At 37.8% G+C, this 17,708-nt stretch overlaps 1 protein-coding gene across 1 annotated transcript in view; it reads left to right on the top strand.

The window, feature by feature from the left end:
* TGFBI (transforming growth factor beta induced) overlaps positions 1–17,708 on the top strand; it is a 270,562-nt gene that overhangs the window by 232,513 nt on the left and 20,341 nt on the right. The window lies entirely within an intron of this gene.

The raw sequence follows: 17,708 nt of genomic DNA, 5'->3' as shown, positions 1-17,708 counted from the left end.
TGGAGGCAAAGTATGTGTGGGTTTTGGAAACTAATGACAAAACTTTCAGATGTTTTGAATGCTTCTGTATTAGGTTGCCCAAGTGCTTTCACATGTCTATGTGAATTAAGGTTAGAGTAAGTGTTACTTAATGGAATAGATTTAGTGCAGTGCCTGTGTGCCGGTGCATGTGTCTTAGCTGTCTTGTGAGTAGTAGTAGTATTATATAAAGAGTTTTTCTGAGGTAAGGCGCAATATTAGGATTTAGAGGCAGGGCAAGTTTAGAGTTAGGGTACTAGTCAGTTGGTGCAGGGGAGCAAAACCTATTGTATCATTTTTAAAATGCATTGTGGTACTGACTCCTCCAGCACAAGCACATCCATGTAACCTGGCTTCTACTTTCAAAATGTCAAAACACTAATATTTTTGTTTTCTGTATTAAAATAAACAAACAAATATCAATTCTCCAATACTTGATACTTTTCTCCAAATGTTTCATTTACCACTTACATGCATGACTCAAGAACTGTGTAGCTGCCATTGAACCATTTTGCACAGAAATGCCTTTTCATAGTCATTTTACAAAGATATATTTTTGGACAGAACTAGACACCAGCAGTTATAATTTCATGCTTTATGGACTCGTGGATGGTATGTTGAAAATTTCATATGAAAATGTTAAAAATATTAATGACACTGAAGTTTGTTCTATTTCAAAGTATACCTTAAAATACTAAAAAAATGCATCTTTTCCACAAGTAAAGTGACATTTAATTTCACAATTTCTTAAAAGTTACACACACAATATTCAGCGTATAAAGTATGTCTGAAATCCTCAGTCTTTAGCAGTTATTTCACTATAACAACAGAAATCATATTAATTGACAGAAGAGTGCAAAGGGAATTGCCCACAAAAGCAGGGTGGTATGGCAATACATGAATGTAGAATAATGTGAAAGTTGGACAGGAGAAGTGGGATACAGTAAAGTAACTTGATGATGTACAGACCAGCACAAGTACTGATAACATCAGAGTGCTGTAAACAGTGGATCTTCACTATAATCTGAATGCCATAAAAAAGGAAAACATGATACCCTCAGTAGAGTTGACCCATCAGTTTAGTTCACATACAAGTATATCCACATATTAGTAGCAGAGGGAGCAACTGAAGCAGTCAGGCTAAAATGGGGACCTAAAATGTACACATATTGGGGAAATCTTGTGCATATGCAGGCTGACAGCATAAAAAGAAAGAAAGATATGCCTCAAGAGATGTGAGCCCATGCCTTTCCTAGAGGTATTCTCCTTACAAGTATATTAGCAAGGGGAGCCACTGAAGCAGTCAGACAAAACAATGTCATACATTACATGCATCAATGAAGCATAATGTGTTTGTTCACTGTAAATGAACATTTTAAAACACACTGAACCACCCTACTCATTGCATTGACACAGTAAAAAATAATGTCATCAGTTCACTGAGCCATTAAAGCAGTTATAATAAAGGCATTAACTTTACTTTATTTCAGATTGACATGGAGATGTGTAACAATGCTTAGCTAATTTGGATGGCCAATGCCAAGAGCAAGAAGCAGGACAAGGACTTGATTGCATTTTTACAACAGGATGAGGAGTGACATTTCAAATTGGTTGTACATGTGTATCAGTGTTGGTCTCTGTGACCTGCCATGCATTGTTTGAACATAGAAGAATGTTTTCTGTTTTATAGGCACCTTATGGACAGCTTATTGTGTTTATGTATTTGTTCTCCAGAATAAAGGTTGGAATGAGGAAGCAAGTAGAGTATACAGCACAAGATAGCCATTAAGGAATAAGCAGGATGGAAGTGGAATAAGAGAATGTTTTTCAGCTTCTTAGCTCAACAGTGCTAGATGTGCTCATCAATAAATTTGGTTAGAAAGTATCAATCTCTCTGGTAGAATTTACATATTGATGATAGGAATGTTTAATTTCCAAGTAGTGTAAAACCAGACAGCAAGACAAAGACACTTGAATGGATTTGAACCAAATGCCTTTGTCTCTGATATTCCATGAAAAAGAACATTAGCCAGACTTTCTATGCATCATTTGAAGGGGAAATGTCAGTAAAACACATTCAGGGGAATGGAGTACATGATATCAAGAAAATAGAAATGGAACTGAATGAAGATGAACCCATGGCTTTGTCACTGATACTTCCTGAACCAAATTATTAGCGAGATATGGCACATACACACTGATGGATAAAACTGTCAGAAAAAAAAATTACAGAAAAACTGAAGACAGTTCCAGATTAAAAACCAAACGTGGTAAAGCAACATGCTACCCTCACGGGATAAAAACCCCGCATCCAGTGCTCTAAAAATGTACACATCACCTTCATAACTACATGAGCCATTGAATCTGGTACAGTGATGCGATTAACTAAACCTTATTTCATAATTACTTGAGGACACACATCAGCACTCAGCTCATTTGCATAACCAATGGAAATATTATTAGAGTATGACAAGGATTTCATTTTTACCATAGGACTAAAATTGTCATTTCTCTGTGGTTATATATTGGCATTGATGTTGCTTTCTTCCAACTGCTGCTAAATGTATGACCACAGAAAGATGATTTTTAAAAGCCCTTTATAGGCATGTGTAACATTCCTCCTATGGGCCAGTAATCAAGGAGCCTCAATCCTCACCACTGACACTGGTGGGGGGGATGTTCAGTTAGAACAAAAATGGATAAACACAGGATTTACAGATGCAGCTCTCTGCACCAAGCACAATTTCCCTTAAAAGCACACAGGGAGAGCACTCCAGTCCTATGAATGAGTTTTCTTCTCCAGGCCCCAAATAAGACTCTACATTTCTCTCTGCAGAAACCAGTGCTCTGTGTCCCTGTTTGAAGTACCACACACACGCACACACACACACACACACACACACACACACACACACACACACACACACACACACACCTGGAAAAGGTTGGCACAGATTTACCAGCTATGCCCCCTCTGCCCAGACTATAAGGTAGATTTACTGCCACCAGCCAGTTATTTTAAGGCTCTTACTAGGGTACCCAATTACTTTAAGTAAAATGAATACTTATACAAATGATAATATTAACCAAGTGCAAGACTTTCAAGAGAATGAAGTCTACAGTGTCACCAAATAAGTAGGTTTAAATATCTTTCTAAAAGACCAACCACTATGTAAAATTTCGATATATTTAATAATAAATAATAAAATAGAAAACACAAAAATACTTTATATCTATTTACAATAAACTCCAGAGTTTCAATTCACAGGGAATATAAAAAACAATACAGCTGGAAATATTTCAGACAGATACAGAAAAACAGTATTTAACTAATCTCATTAAATTTTCTAACTAACTGAAGAATTACTGTTCCCTACTTACTTCTTTGAGCAAGGCAAGATGAAATGGGTGAGTGATCTTGTTGTTAGGTCCAAGACAGTGTGCAGAGTGTCACTATCTCATTTCTCACTAATATCCAAAATAATTTTAGTGCTGACTGTAGAATGACATCACAACTGCTCACCTGATTCTGTGGTTCTCATGCTACCCCCTGACTAGAAACTGAACCAGAGTCTAGTACAGATGTGTCACAATACAAACCTAGAGCTTTATTAAGGCATCTGGAGTCTGTAAAACAATTCCAGTGCTTTCGTTTTTCTTGTAGAGACTAAGCAGCCAGAGTTGCAATTAGTTCACCACAAAGAGCAATAAGAGTGGGATTCCAGACCAGATATTGTATCTCTGGCTGCATTCAGGCCTATGAGATAAGATTTTTATGGCCTAAACTTAGTCATTTAATTTCTGACTATTTTTCTTAAGGTAAGCTGGGCTGAGCTTAACTCCTTCCCTTTCAGCATCCTCTATTAACATACATGCATTTCAGCAGTTAGCACAATACAGCCTAACATACATGTATATTATTTTTCTGTCCAGCAGGACCCACTGTTGATACATTTTTTAACACAAGCAGCTTTACAAATACATTTTAAGACATGCATATGTACAAATCAGTTTTATATACAAATGACATAAAATTCTTTACACAACTCCAACTAGCTATGCTGGCATATGTTACGCATGCACTGCCCTACTCTTTCTGGCATAGCTGGCACAGCCTCACATCATCACAACATGTACATGTTGGTTTTATCTATTATAGGTCAGAAATTGGAGTATAGGCTACAGGGGAAGACTCAAGCAAATGGTAGAACACAAAGTGAGCAAATAGGGAATGAGCAGAATGTGGGTGGGATAGGATCATACTTCTCAAATTTGTATTTCAGTAATTTTGGGGAACTGCAACAATAGCTATAATTATTTAATGACTGAAGTCCTTAATCTTTTGTAGAAAACTACACTTTTTATGATGAACAATCAAAGCCAGTCATGCTAGAGGAGGAAGTCATTTAAAAAAGGGGTGGATATAAGGGTGATGTTAGGTGGCAGACAAAGACAAATATGAACACAATAGTGAAGCAAACATCAGACAATTAGAAGGAAGACAATAGTGAGGCAAGGATGGTACACTTTATCGGGGTGGCCATATACACAAAAGTGAGGGGAATACCAAGGCAGGGGCTAAGACTGGGTGTTTAAAGATGCATTCTCTGCCAGCTTAGATCCAGTGAAAGATTAATTATCACCCAGAGAACTGTCACCACTGGGTCCTGCCTCAGGAGGTGAATAGGGACGTGACTTAGACAGTCACTGGATCATGGTCTCCATGCAGCCGACAAAGGAATTAAACTTCATGTCTTTTATATTCACCACAAGCCAACAGTTCCTAATGAATGACAAAAGTGTCACCTCCACTTACATTGTTACCAGAGGGTGCCACTGTATTACTTTCCAGTGAAGGGCTAACTAAAACAGGTTGATGCATGTAGGCAGGAGATGTGTAGGCAACTATGGTAGGCTGGTACCCATATGTGCTGGGTGCCACTGGTGCTACCTGTTAATTGATAACAGGGTTAGGTGCAAGTTGCTGGGCTGCAGCATGTAATAGTCCAGAAATGAGATGATAATTGTATAAAAAGGAAAGAATAGAAAAAAGGATAGGAAAAGAGAAATACAAAAACAATGAATATTGAATTCTTAACTATGCTGGAACTGATACATTAAAACATAGTAACCTTTTAACATTAAGACCTACAAAGTTGTGTCAACAGTCGGTCTGACTATAACATATGGCTGGGGGAGGGGCACTAAGCTAAAACTCAAAAAACATCCTCAAATGCAATCTGAAATAAAAGAATAATAACTGCAGGAGCTATTTATTGAAACAAACCCTTATGTCACCCAGAAGATAGCCAGTTGATTCATAGACTGGACACAGCAAGTTAGAACTGGTGAGTCCACCTCTACAAAGAGGTCAGTCACATGCAGAGTCACTCAGGCATCACTCCTTGGACCACTCCTTTTTGGCATTTACTTCTCTGATGTCAAGACCAATATAAATGACCTATGGCTGACTAAATTTGCAGATAACTAGAAATTAGGAGCTGTCTTTGAATCACTCATCTATGCAAATGTTCTCCAGGAAGGGCTGACACACACAAACAACTGGTGTCAGAGCCATGGACTACAACTAGATGCCAGGAAATGCATAATAGTATCCTACAGGAAGTCATACAGCCTGGGAACTATCATACTGATCACATACCCCTTAGAGTTGATCTAGTAGTCAGGGACTTGGCAACACATATAAACTAATCTAGCATTTGACCAGCATGTGCATACATTAGTGAGGAAATCGTTCTATATTGTGTAACTTATAAGCAAAGGTATGCCATCTAGGTCCAACAATGTCATTGTTCCACTGCATTCAGCTTTTATCAGACCTATCATTGAGTACAATGCCCCCTTTGGTATGTACCTAACCAGGCATATCCAACCATTGGAATGCCTGCAGTGGTGTCTAACTAAAAGAATACAGGGCATAAGTAAGGTGTCCAATGCAGACTGCCTCAAGGCCCTATCCCTGTATTCTGTCTCCTACAGGCTATTGAGGGGACATCTATGCCTGGCATATAGGATATTGTCAGACCCTGCTCTGATGGACCTCCTGTATATCAGCAAAACAAACAGCAGCAGAATTACCCATTCTAAAGAATTAAACCTTGCCTGTGATATAAATTGGACCTGCTGGAGAGACAGGCATGTATCCCAGAGACTACCCCTTCTTTGGAACAGGCTCCCTGTCCATGGGAAGCAAAGTTCCTCCCTAATTCAATTCAAGTGTAACATGGAGAGTTGGATGGGGAACAGGAAATTCATCCCTAGTTTGGCACTTATGTCTCTAACGGACACAGGTAACCTGTAAATGGTTCATCACCCAGGCCCCTGCATGTAAATGTTTCACATCCCAAGGCCCTGCTTGTACTTATCAGGGATAAAATAACTTGTCAGAGATTTGGGATGCATAACAAGGTGCAAAAAGGCCCTTGTGATCATTAATCTAGTAAACACCTATGAACCTATGAACGTATGTGCCACACTGTGGACAGCGATGCTATTTCACTTTTGACAATAACCAGATTGTACATATACATAACAAACATGCTGATCACACAGAAATGTGCACACATGATAACTACTTCAATTACATATTGTGAAATGCCAGCAAACTACTACTAATTGATGTTACATATATGAACTTGCTTTTGTACATTGATGTTAGTGGGATAACAAATATACTTGCAATGAACATTTTTGTTTGAAGGGAGAACGAATTAAACCCACAAACATCCTAAGGAGCTCAGTGCACATAGACTTAACATAATTGTCTACATACACTGGCTGAGGCATGAAGTATGCTACTAACACTACCCAGTGAAACTACTACCCTGGAGGGATGCAATTACTGACAGATATTGCACTATTGTATAAATATTAAACATTCTTATTTTTAATGGGTACAACTGTTAAAATGCAAAAAGCGATACTTTTCATGACAGCATGTATGCTCACTGTGGTCCTCTCTTAAGCACGTTTGTCTGGTCTTGTGCATCTCCCTTTTCTTTTCAGTTTCTGCAGGGACTAGAGACATAAACAAGGGATACTGAAATATTGGATGGTGACATGCACTGGCAGATTATTTCTTTAGCTAAAAGATGGTATACATACAGTGACACAAGCATGGCTGGAGAAGGCGAAGTGATATGGGAAGGAGGACATGATGTGTAAAAACTAAAGTAGCCAAAAACCAACATCAGTGCCAATATATCCACAGAGGCACCCGACTCCAGTTACTGTAGCAGTGACAGCACTGTTTTCCCACACACTGTTCCAGGCATCAACCATAGTCTATGACCTAATAGAGCCCTTCTACAGGAGTTTATTTGTTCAACACGTATACAGAATCTTCAGAAAAATCTTGGACTCTTTCCCATATCACTTCACCTTCTCCACCTATCCCAACAGAGTGCTGTCCCCCTGACATCTCAGATGCTCAGGTAAGAGCTGCCCTCTCCAAAGCAAGAAACACAGCATCAATGGGACCAGACGGTGTCCCGGGATGCGTCCTACATGAACTCCAAGAAGAGCTAAACCCAAACCTAAAACTACTGTTCACTCTCAGCCTTACTACAGGATATGTACCCAAAGAGTGGTGTACAGCAACAGTGGTCCCTCTCCACAAAGGTGGTGCCTCAACAGATCCTGGAAACTATCGCCCCATACGTCTCACTAGCTTGGTCTACAAAGCTATGGAAAGGATCATCATGGACCTTATAAATAAAGATATTGGGGACCTACAGACACTGGATCCTACCCAGTTCGGCTATGTTGAGGGCAGATCCTGCCTCTTAAACCTGGTCGATTTCTTTGAAACAGTCACCAAGGCCATTGACAAGGGGAAGGTGGTCCACACAGCCTACCTGGACCTCGCAAAAGCCTTTGATTCAATACCCCACTCGGGCATTATAGATAAGCTCACCAGCTTAAATATAAACCCCTATGTCACTAGATGGGTTGCAAACTGGCTCAAGGACAGAACCCACATGGTTAGAATAGCTGGAGCCATGTCAGCCTCCAAACCAGTTACAAGTGGCGTCCCACAAGGCTCAGTCCTGGGACCTCTCTTGTTCGGTATATATTTCTCGGAGGTACAGGCCAACATGGAAGGACTGTGGCTGACCAAGTTTGCAGATGACTGCAAACTGGGTGCCATAACAGACTCTCCAGCCGACACAAGCATCCTCCAAAAGGGCCTCATAGAAACAGACAACTGGTGCCAGAGACATGGCCTCAAGCTAATCGCCAAAAAGTGTATAGTCATCCCCTTTGGCAAAAACAAAGTGCCCAAAAATTACCACACAGGTGGTAATCCATTAAGTACAGAAGAAGTAATTAGGGACCTGGGGACCCAAGTTGATAGCAATCTCTCATTTGACAACCACGTGGCCAAAGTGGTTAGAAAAACATTTTATATAGCCCACCTAATCATGAAGGGATTCACATCTAGATCAGGGGACGTCATCGTGCCTCTTTACTCATCCCTCATCAGGCCCATAATTGAGTACAATGCCCCTTTTGGGATGTACCTTACCAGACACCTGCAGCAACTGGAAAGACCCCAAAAGTACCTCACCAAGAGGATCAAGGGACTCAAACAGATGCCGTATGCTGCCCGGTTAAAGAAACTCCAGCTCTACTCAGTGGCATACCGCCTGCTCAGAGGTGATCTGTGCCTGACGTATAAAGCCATGTCCAACCCAGAATTAATGGACATGCTGCACCTCAGAAAATCCAAATCCCATCAAGCTACGTGCTCGTGGGACTTGAATCTCAGCACTGAAATAAATAGGACATGCTGGTGGGACAGATTCATAACCCAGAGGCTCCCTTCACTCTGGAATAAAATCCCAGTCCAGGTTAGGCAGAGTCCCTCATTGACTCTCTTCAAGAGGAATCTTGATGAGTGGATGGGAGATCGTAGGTTTACCCCGGGTATCATTTCTGTGTCACTGTTAGACAGAGGCACAGTATACTAACCTCGAAAAAGGGCATAGCATAATTAATTTAAAATGGGTGGCGAAAGCCAAACATACTCTGGCTAGGCTTATAAATGCCCTAGGGCAGATAGCCTAGTATGAACCTATGAACCTATGAACCTATGCTTGTGTCACCTGCCCGAATCAGTTCTTGCATGTATCAGCCTCTGCACAATTATGAGCACCAACAGGCACCTCATTTGTACAATGGATGATAAAATAATCACATATAGTCGCTTTATTTGTATGCTTCCAGTGCCACTTTTAAGTGTGAAAATGGCAGTCCACTATGTCTCTGTATTCCATCTTCAGATGGTTAATCATAGAAAGATATTTTTCTTACTCTAGCATAATTAGCTTCCTGCTTATACATGGAGCTGCCCTGTGGTAATCTTCATGATGTTTATCAGGTTTTCTTGGCATGCAAGTTGAGTGATTAAAAAAAAAAATAGTGAGATGAACATGAATTAGCATAATTAGTATTCTCAGTTGGGTGAATCTACATGAGGACAGGTAGAGACCCTCATCATTGACTGGAAAAAGCTTTAGAGCACATACTTCAAGATAGGGTTTTGGTTCATCTGGTGCACTTCCTGGTAGAGCCAGTTCCTTTTCTTCTCAGTGGGAATGATGATAATTGCACCCTGCCCTTTTTACTTTCTTACTTGGTTTCCTATGGTTATAACACCATGCATATTTGCCTATTTATTTATTTGGAAATGACTGCATGGTGGAGTTCAAATCTAATATGAGTGCAACATTGCTGTAAAGTATTTAAGCATTTCTGAATTGCGTTGCCATGTTTTTTCACTTAATTATAGTATGCAGCATTTCATTATATAGTCATTAGCATATAGCACGGCTGCCATAAAATATGATCAAGCCATTTTGTGTATCAAGGTTGGCTGAATTACATCTAGTCTGCACGTGGTTATTCATTAAGCAAATTCACTTTATTATGATGTGGTAATATTTCATTCTAATTGTAAATCTAGGGTTTATGTCAAAGGTTATTCTGAATATTTTGTTTTGAAAATTCCATGAAATGTTGACGATATCAACATGTTTTTAATTTCACTGCCAAAGCCATATTCAGTTTTTTTTAGAGAAAGATTATTTTTATCAAAATAGCAAAAGTAAACAACTTGTAAGCAGCTTTTATCTAAAGTGTATAATATACATTTCAATATATATATATATATATATATATATATATATATATATATATATATATATATATATATATAAAACGTGTGCATGTGTGTGTGTGTGTGTGTGTGTGTGTGTGTGTGTGTGTAAACAGAGAAGGAGAGAGGAGAGAGGGCACTTATATAATGCTGTTTTGGTCACTGAAGAGATATCACTGCTCAGCCAGGTTAATAATGCCTTCACCTATTGGGTTTTTTGTCTCACAACATGCTGGGAGGTTGTTAAAATCTATAACATGAATTTCAAATGCATAAATGCTTATTTGCCACCAGCTCTAGAAGGCAATACCATACATACATAATGTGCTATCAATGAAGTTATTTGATTAATGTGAATATAACACTCTAAACCAGACCTAAAAACTGCTCCTATTTTGATGGAATGTTCCTATCTTCGGGCCTTATTTACCCTTGCACCTTATAACAAATTTTGGAGGTATACCCTTTAAACATATTTCTGCCCTTTTCCCTTCACACATGAGTTTTGGTGCCAACTTGTACACAAAAAAGTACACTACATGACTAAAGTATTGGTAGCAACAGTAATTTAAAGAAAGATAACAGTCATCTCACACCTTCGTTTTTTAGATGCAAAAATAAATTACCTTGTGTGATAGAATTTTGCAACACAGGTTTACTGATTTTACATTATCTCTTTGATAAAGTACTTATAGTTTTCCATCTTTTTTAACACTTTTTTAAAAGTTGTTTCTGAATGTTATCACACATTCCTGCTGGAAGTAGGTAAATTATGGGCTAATTGATACTCAAATTTTATGCAAATTAGATGTCCAGATTGTTGACTGGATGTATCTGTTTTTAAGAGCATTTGCTCCTATTGTCCACATCTGCAGGTTGATAGGTATGACTGAAACAGAATTGATAAATGATACATTTCCAAACACAACCCATGTTAACTTTTAACAAATGTTAGCAATGGATACTTCAGGTACATCTGGGAGTAGGCTACCATCTTACTGCAACGTGGACAGGGTGAGTACTGTCTTTTTCTACACATTAGTGCAATGCTGTTGGTTAGTACAGCTTGGCATATGTGGTAATAGGCTGAAGGCAAAGACAATGGTGCTTCCCTAAGGCTTATCTTCATAATTTTCTTTTCTATACCCTGTAGCTTTGAGAATCCTATTTAACCATAATGTCTAGTTGCTATATAGTCCAGGAAATAATCAGTTGCACACTATATGTCTTAACAACTTAGCAAATATTAAGTTAGTGTTATTAGATTTTATTTTAGTACCTGATATTGCATACAGAGTGTATGCCACTAGAACATCTGGTGCTTTGTTTTCAGAAAAATATTTTATTTTACATTTCTACAAATGATTCAGTCATCTTGAACATCATCCATTGAAAGTGAAAAAAACAAGTCATAAAGCATAAGCTGAAAATGATTTCAATGTGCCTACATTATAGTTAATCTTTTTTATACACTTGTTTCACTTTATTTGTGCCATCTGCTTGAACAGTGCAATCATTTTACTTCTTTTTGCAAAATGATATCCATTTTCAAAATAGTTTACTTAAATACGATTGAATTATGGGTTGCGTAAAACCAAAACATGCACATAGTACAATTTTTTTATGTTTCTTAAGCAATATCTTGCCCAAATGAAAATAATTTCCTGTTCATAAATAAGTTACTTCTCCACTTCTTCTTTGTTGATATTTTCACTATTGAGCAATGTGTACAGGCTATACTATCTGAGTTTTTATAAAAGCAAAGTCATGTTGTTCATATGAAATTTAAGATGTTATGTCAGTTCAAATATTTTCAACAACGGCTCAACATTTAATTCTATGGAAAAACTAAACCATGAAGATGTTCTTTTATGTTGAAAAGATACTGCTTTGACAACAATTGGAATATAGCAAAACACTCAAAAACAATAAGATCAGATGCCTGTACTTACAACATGAAGTTTATTGTATGAGCACTATCAACAATAAAAACACACTGGACTTCTTCAGATCTAACAATCAGAATGTGTGTGTGTGTGTGTGTGTGTGTGTGTGTGTGTGTGTGTGTGTGTGTGTGTGTGTGTGTGTGCCTGTGTCTATGTGTCGCTGTGTTTTAGGAGAGTTACTATCTTATGGTCGACTGTAGCATATATTGCTGGGGTAAGCCTGAGCACTTTTCACGTAGATCTAAGGAAGCTGGCTCACTGTAACATATGTCATAATGTTGAAACTTTATAACACTAAAACAATGAGTAACCAGGTCACACAGAAAAAACATCAAGTAAAAAATAAAGTCTAGTCAAGATAGATTTTCCACTGTATAATTCCTTACAACCTCTTGTATTAGAGGTAACATGGGATATATGCAAATGACCTGTTAAGGACATCAGGTGTTTCAGCTATATGGCAGTACTGATTGGCCATGACTTTTTTCTTTTGAGGTCATTTGCATATATCCCATGTTACCTGTGTGACCTTATAACACATTGTTTTAGTTTGTTAGGATATTTTACAGAAATACTAATGGATATCAACTGAGTATGACAACCCTGTGTTTCCAATGGTTAGCCAAACAGTCCACTCATAACATTGAAACTAATTTCACTGAAAAACATAGCACTGTATAGAACTGTGTAGAAAGTATGTAATGGTGTCATTTCTTATCTTAGGAGTTATTAAGTGAGTGTATGTGTGAATTGCAATGTTCTGCATTATTTTGCACCCCCAGATCTGTAGATGTCCATGTTAGTTCTAGAACACTGATTGTGTGTGTGTGTGTGTGTGTGTGTGTGTGTGTGTGTGTGTGTGTGTGTGTGTGTGTGTGTGTGTGTGTGTGTGTGTGTGTGTGTGTGGGTGTGTGTGTGTGTGTCTGTGTGTGTGTGTGTGTGTGTGTGTGTGTGTGGTTATAAGACAAGAGAAGGGATGCACAGGGAATAATCAATTCATTTGAAAGTTGCTGGATAGCTGGAAGGCCTACAGAAGAGGAAGTAGAAGACGTGAGTGGACATATAGTCACAAGTAAGGTAGAGAACGAATATGAAGCTAGTTAAATACCACATGCATTCATACCTCTCAACCTCTCAGCTCAAGAAATTTGGACAAAGCCTGACATAATGGGGGACAAAGGCCCAAAAATAGGGACACCTTTTAAATATTGCTCTTACAAACTTTGAAAGTTGCTAGAATAACAGTATTTGTGTTAGCATGCATTTTCTGAAAGATATGAAATCTGAAACTCAAATATTTGTCATTGTTTAGTGACTTTAATTCTTATACCATCCCAGTCATTTCTCAAAAAGAAACAATTTCTGTGAGGGACAGACCAACAATGCAAGGGAAAAATCTGAAGATTCTGTGAAAATCTGTACAGCTGATAGGTATGCATGCATTTCATCCACTAGGGGCAGTCTTCAGAAGAGCAATTATACCACACACATGTCCATGATTAAATCTTTCATTTTTTTTCCAAAACAGTATATTTTCATAAGGTGGCATCCATGAATATTTAAAGCATCTACTTTAAGCTGTTTTTGTAACAGCATGTCAGCAAGCCTTCTATTGGTATCTTGAGGAACAAAGTCTTTTTTTTTTTTTGCATTCAAGTCATTCACCAGCCACTAATAAAGCAGATTTATGGGGTTACAAATACAGAATTGTTTTTCTTTGCTCATTTTCTAATGAATCTGTGGGGTAGGAGTCATTTGGGAGCAATTAAATTCTTATGCAATTTTTGAATATAAAATATTTCAATATTTTGAGACGTAGTAGATAACATTTTGGCAACTCCATGCAATCTGTAGTTTTCTAGTTCTCATCCAACCTTCATTTATCCTGACTTTTATTGGGTAAGTACAAGATCGCCTTGATCCCCTAGTGATCAATGATTTTGATGAGTGAAGTCATTTGTTTTCTTCTTTGACCACAGTTAGATTGTGAAACTATATCTGAAAGAAATAAACATCATAATGATGTGCTATTAGTCACATACCTACTGAGATAAATACTTTAATCTTTCCACTAAATGGTTTGTATGGCCTCCTTTGAACAGATTCCTACACATAACTGAAATGCAGTTGACTGAACTACAAAATACTGAAACCAAAAGGCTAAAACTAAAAATGTATAATGCACAATATCACAAGTGAAACAATGCTCAGCAGTGAAAGATTATATTTTCTGTATTACAGAACCCTAAGACTAAGCCTTCACTCCCCAAACTACTTAATTACTCTCATTTTAAGGTTGCACAGTCACACAGATAAGTGTACTTTATTGTCCTCTGGTTAAGTGACTCAGAGTAACACAGTTTGGCAATGAAGATTGAGGGAATGAAACCCTGGACTACAGGACCACAGAAAGTAACTTGTTAACAGCTCATTCATCCTTTCTGCCAACTAGCTATACCAGGGACAGGATTCCAAAAGACTGCAACAGTACATGATAAGGCCTTGACAAAGCATAAACATTAAGTCAAGCACGTCGCGTCTGCTGTCCCAAGCTGTACAAAGAGGCACAACTGCCAACAATTCCCATAAGAAGTGAGAGGTAAACTAACTTTACATGGACCAAACTCTGCAATCACTACCACAAAGTGCATCAAAAATGCCTGATAACAGTAATGTAATCCAAAACCAGTCAATATTATTTTTACAGCAGTTTCTGAGCACAAAGCATTCCAAAGGTTTATAAACTCCTGACGTGTGTGTACAGTCGAATCTGAAGACAGCTGATTGGTGCAGGATATGTATATGTTTTTTGCTGCATTAGCACTGTAAATTCTTTTACACTGACTAGTGTCTGTGTATGTTCACATTTCTACATTAGGTGAAAGTCCCAGAGGAGGGCTTCTTTATAGAAATTAACCTTTGTTCATCTGTACAGAAACACAATAGCGCACTTAACTAAGGTTACTATAACAGAAGTACCACATTTCTTACTGTGAGACAAAACAAGATTGTCACTCAGTAGAATAGAAAGGTTTGTCTTTTCCTCTGACATAAAGATACCCAAATATCCACCATCAGCACATGAATTTAGAAGCAGATTGCAGCAAACCTTGTGTTGAGTGATACTGTCAGCACCAAACAAAGACTGCACAAACACAGTTTTTTATGAGCATTAATAGTAACAAAGTGAAAGCATATATGACACACAACTTCAAGGTTTAAAAAGCTGGAAGTCTCATGCTTCTGTATGCAACCCATCTTGTGTATTTGCAGGCATTTCCACATTCTCAATATGCTTGTGTGTACTCAAGTGGTGTTATGGTCTGCACAGTTATTCCTTGAAAGAGATGAAGTGAAACTGTACTGGCCGGAGAGATATTTGTTGAGTTATAGTGAAAAACTTTTGGAATTGCAAGAGTGTGTGTGTGTGTGTGTGTGTGTGTGTGTGTGTGTGTGTGTGTGTGTGTGTGTGTGTGTGTGTGAGAATTCCAGTGGGATCCTGTGATTCCTCCATTTCTTGCTGAACCTAAGATGGGTGTCATTTAGAAAAGAATATGTTCTCACTCCTATAGTGAAGCCACAGAGGAAAGCATGTTAAAACTTGACAAATTTATAGTAGTGAAGGTGAAAAGTGCACATTGTTTAGTCAGAAAGTACAGAGAGGAAGATGTATGATATAACATCAGAAGGCGGTTGCTGCATAACAGGTCAATAATGTTGTGATTCTACCCCCTGAGTCTATTACTGGTTAATTAAGAAACATGGCTAAAAGTGGAAGGGTGCACATGCAAATACAATATTATCTGTGGCTAAAAAAAGATAGACTTTGTGAAGCCATTCAGAGGTTAAAACATAATGGAATTCTTCAAGATCTTTTCCCCTCCAAATTAAGTGTTAACTTAATTTCACAGTAAAATGATGTCACAGTTAGCATATTTTTTATTAAGGTATGAGGTGAAGCCCTCAAAGAGGAGATGATAAGAGAGAGAGATAGAGAAAACTGCCCCTGTTGAAACAATAATAAAATTATATAATTTCTTGTATCTTTTCATAGGTTCATAGGTTGGTACTAGGCTATCAGCCCTAGGGCCTATACAAGCCTAGCCATAACAATTCCCTGGCTATTTCTTCCTACAATATTTACTTCCCTGGACCCCTGTCTAGTAGGGCGACTGGCATGATTTTCCATTGTTAACATTATTTTTTGGTGGGTTGCCTACTTCTGAAAATCAGTCGAACCTTGAAGACTGCCGCAGGCACCGTTCTGGTACATTTTGTCATATACATATCATAACTGCACAGTTCATTTGTAATAGTCACAGTAGGAGTCCCATCCTGCAAGTGCTATTTTCATTTGCAGTAGAGTCAGATTTTTTGGCTTTTAAGCCCCAGCTTTCCACACATGCCTGGAGGATATGAAATAAGTGTATTTCTACACTGCAGCTCACTTCCACAAACATTGTAATCATACAGCTGAAGGCATCTGCACACAACAGGCACTCATGCATATTTTGCTAATCTCTTTGGGAAATGTATGCACACATGTCAAAGACATGCAACAGACACCTTTTCCCACATTCCTCTTCCTACCCACAGCCAATTCAGAATTTAATTTCAGCTGTCATATTTTATGTGCTGTATTCCCTTTGTAATGCTATGACTGTGAACACCCTTCAGCTTCAGGTTATATTAAGGGGGTCATAGTTTTATGACTACATAGCATTTTATTTGTAAAGATGAAAAAGTACAATATGCGTAAGTTTTAGAAATTTATTGCAGCTTAAAAATATCCTTCAGTTATTAAGTTAACAAACCTGTGCTACATTCAATATATAAAATTGATGTTGTTTTTTTTCTTTTTGATTTTAACGGTATCAAGACACCAGTTAATTTACTACTGATAAGTACTTTTCATTTTGTAGACTTCTCAAATGATTTTTATTTATTTTATCTTATTTTGTTTACTTCGTAGAACACTGATCAAATCTGACTCTTTGCAGACTCAGCCTGGGTTACATACGTACTAAATAAAGAAAAGTAACAGTAAATGTATAGCTAAATTAAATACTATGGGGATAGAGCATAACATAGATATAAAAAAACATGAACACATAACAAAAAGGTTTAAAAAGACACAGGGTCATGAATATACAATGCGCAATACAGATGTTATAGGTGAGATAAATGTGGTCCAGCCAAAGGAACAGACAACGTATATACAAGTATGGAGGGAACTTCATCATTTTATTGTTGAGGCTGGATCACTTTTTTAAGGTCATTTTAAGCTGACTATATTATTGAGAATGTGTTTCATAGTTGAAAAAAATCTTGTTTTGGGAATCAGTGTTTCAGTGTTCATAAATGCCTACTCAGATCTCTGAAAGGTTTTGATAAAAAATTGTAATATAATTATTGCATCTACCCTGACCATCTAAATCCTCTATTTTATTTTTCTTCTATACAAGTTCACAAATGTCAGCTGTCTTGCTTATAACTCTGCTATGTGTTAACTATATCACTATTGCTGCTGAGTGTGACATTTACATTTTTTTGGGGCTTGGAGT

The sequence above is a fragment of the Protopterus annectens genome, chromosome 4.part0, assembly GCF_019279795.1.
Source record: "Protopterus annectens isolate FY-2018-M chromosome 4.part0, PAN1.0, whole genome shotgun sequence".
In the NCBI taxonomy this organism is placed as follows: Eukaryota; Metazoa; Chordata; order Ceratodontiformes; family Protopteridae; genus Protopterus; species Protopterus annectens.
Note: the sequence above shows the minus strand (reverse complement) of the source record. Positions and strands in the feature narration are given on the sequence as shown.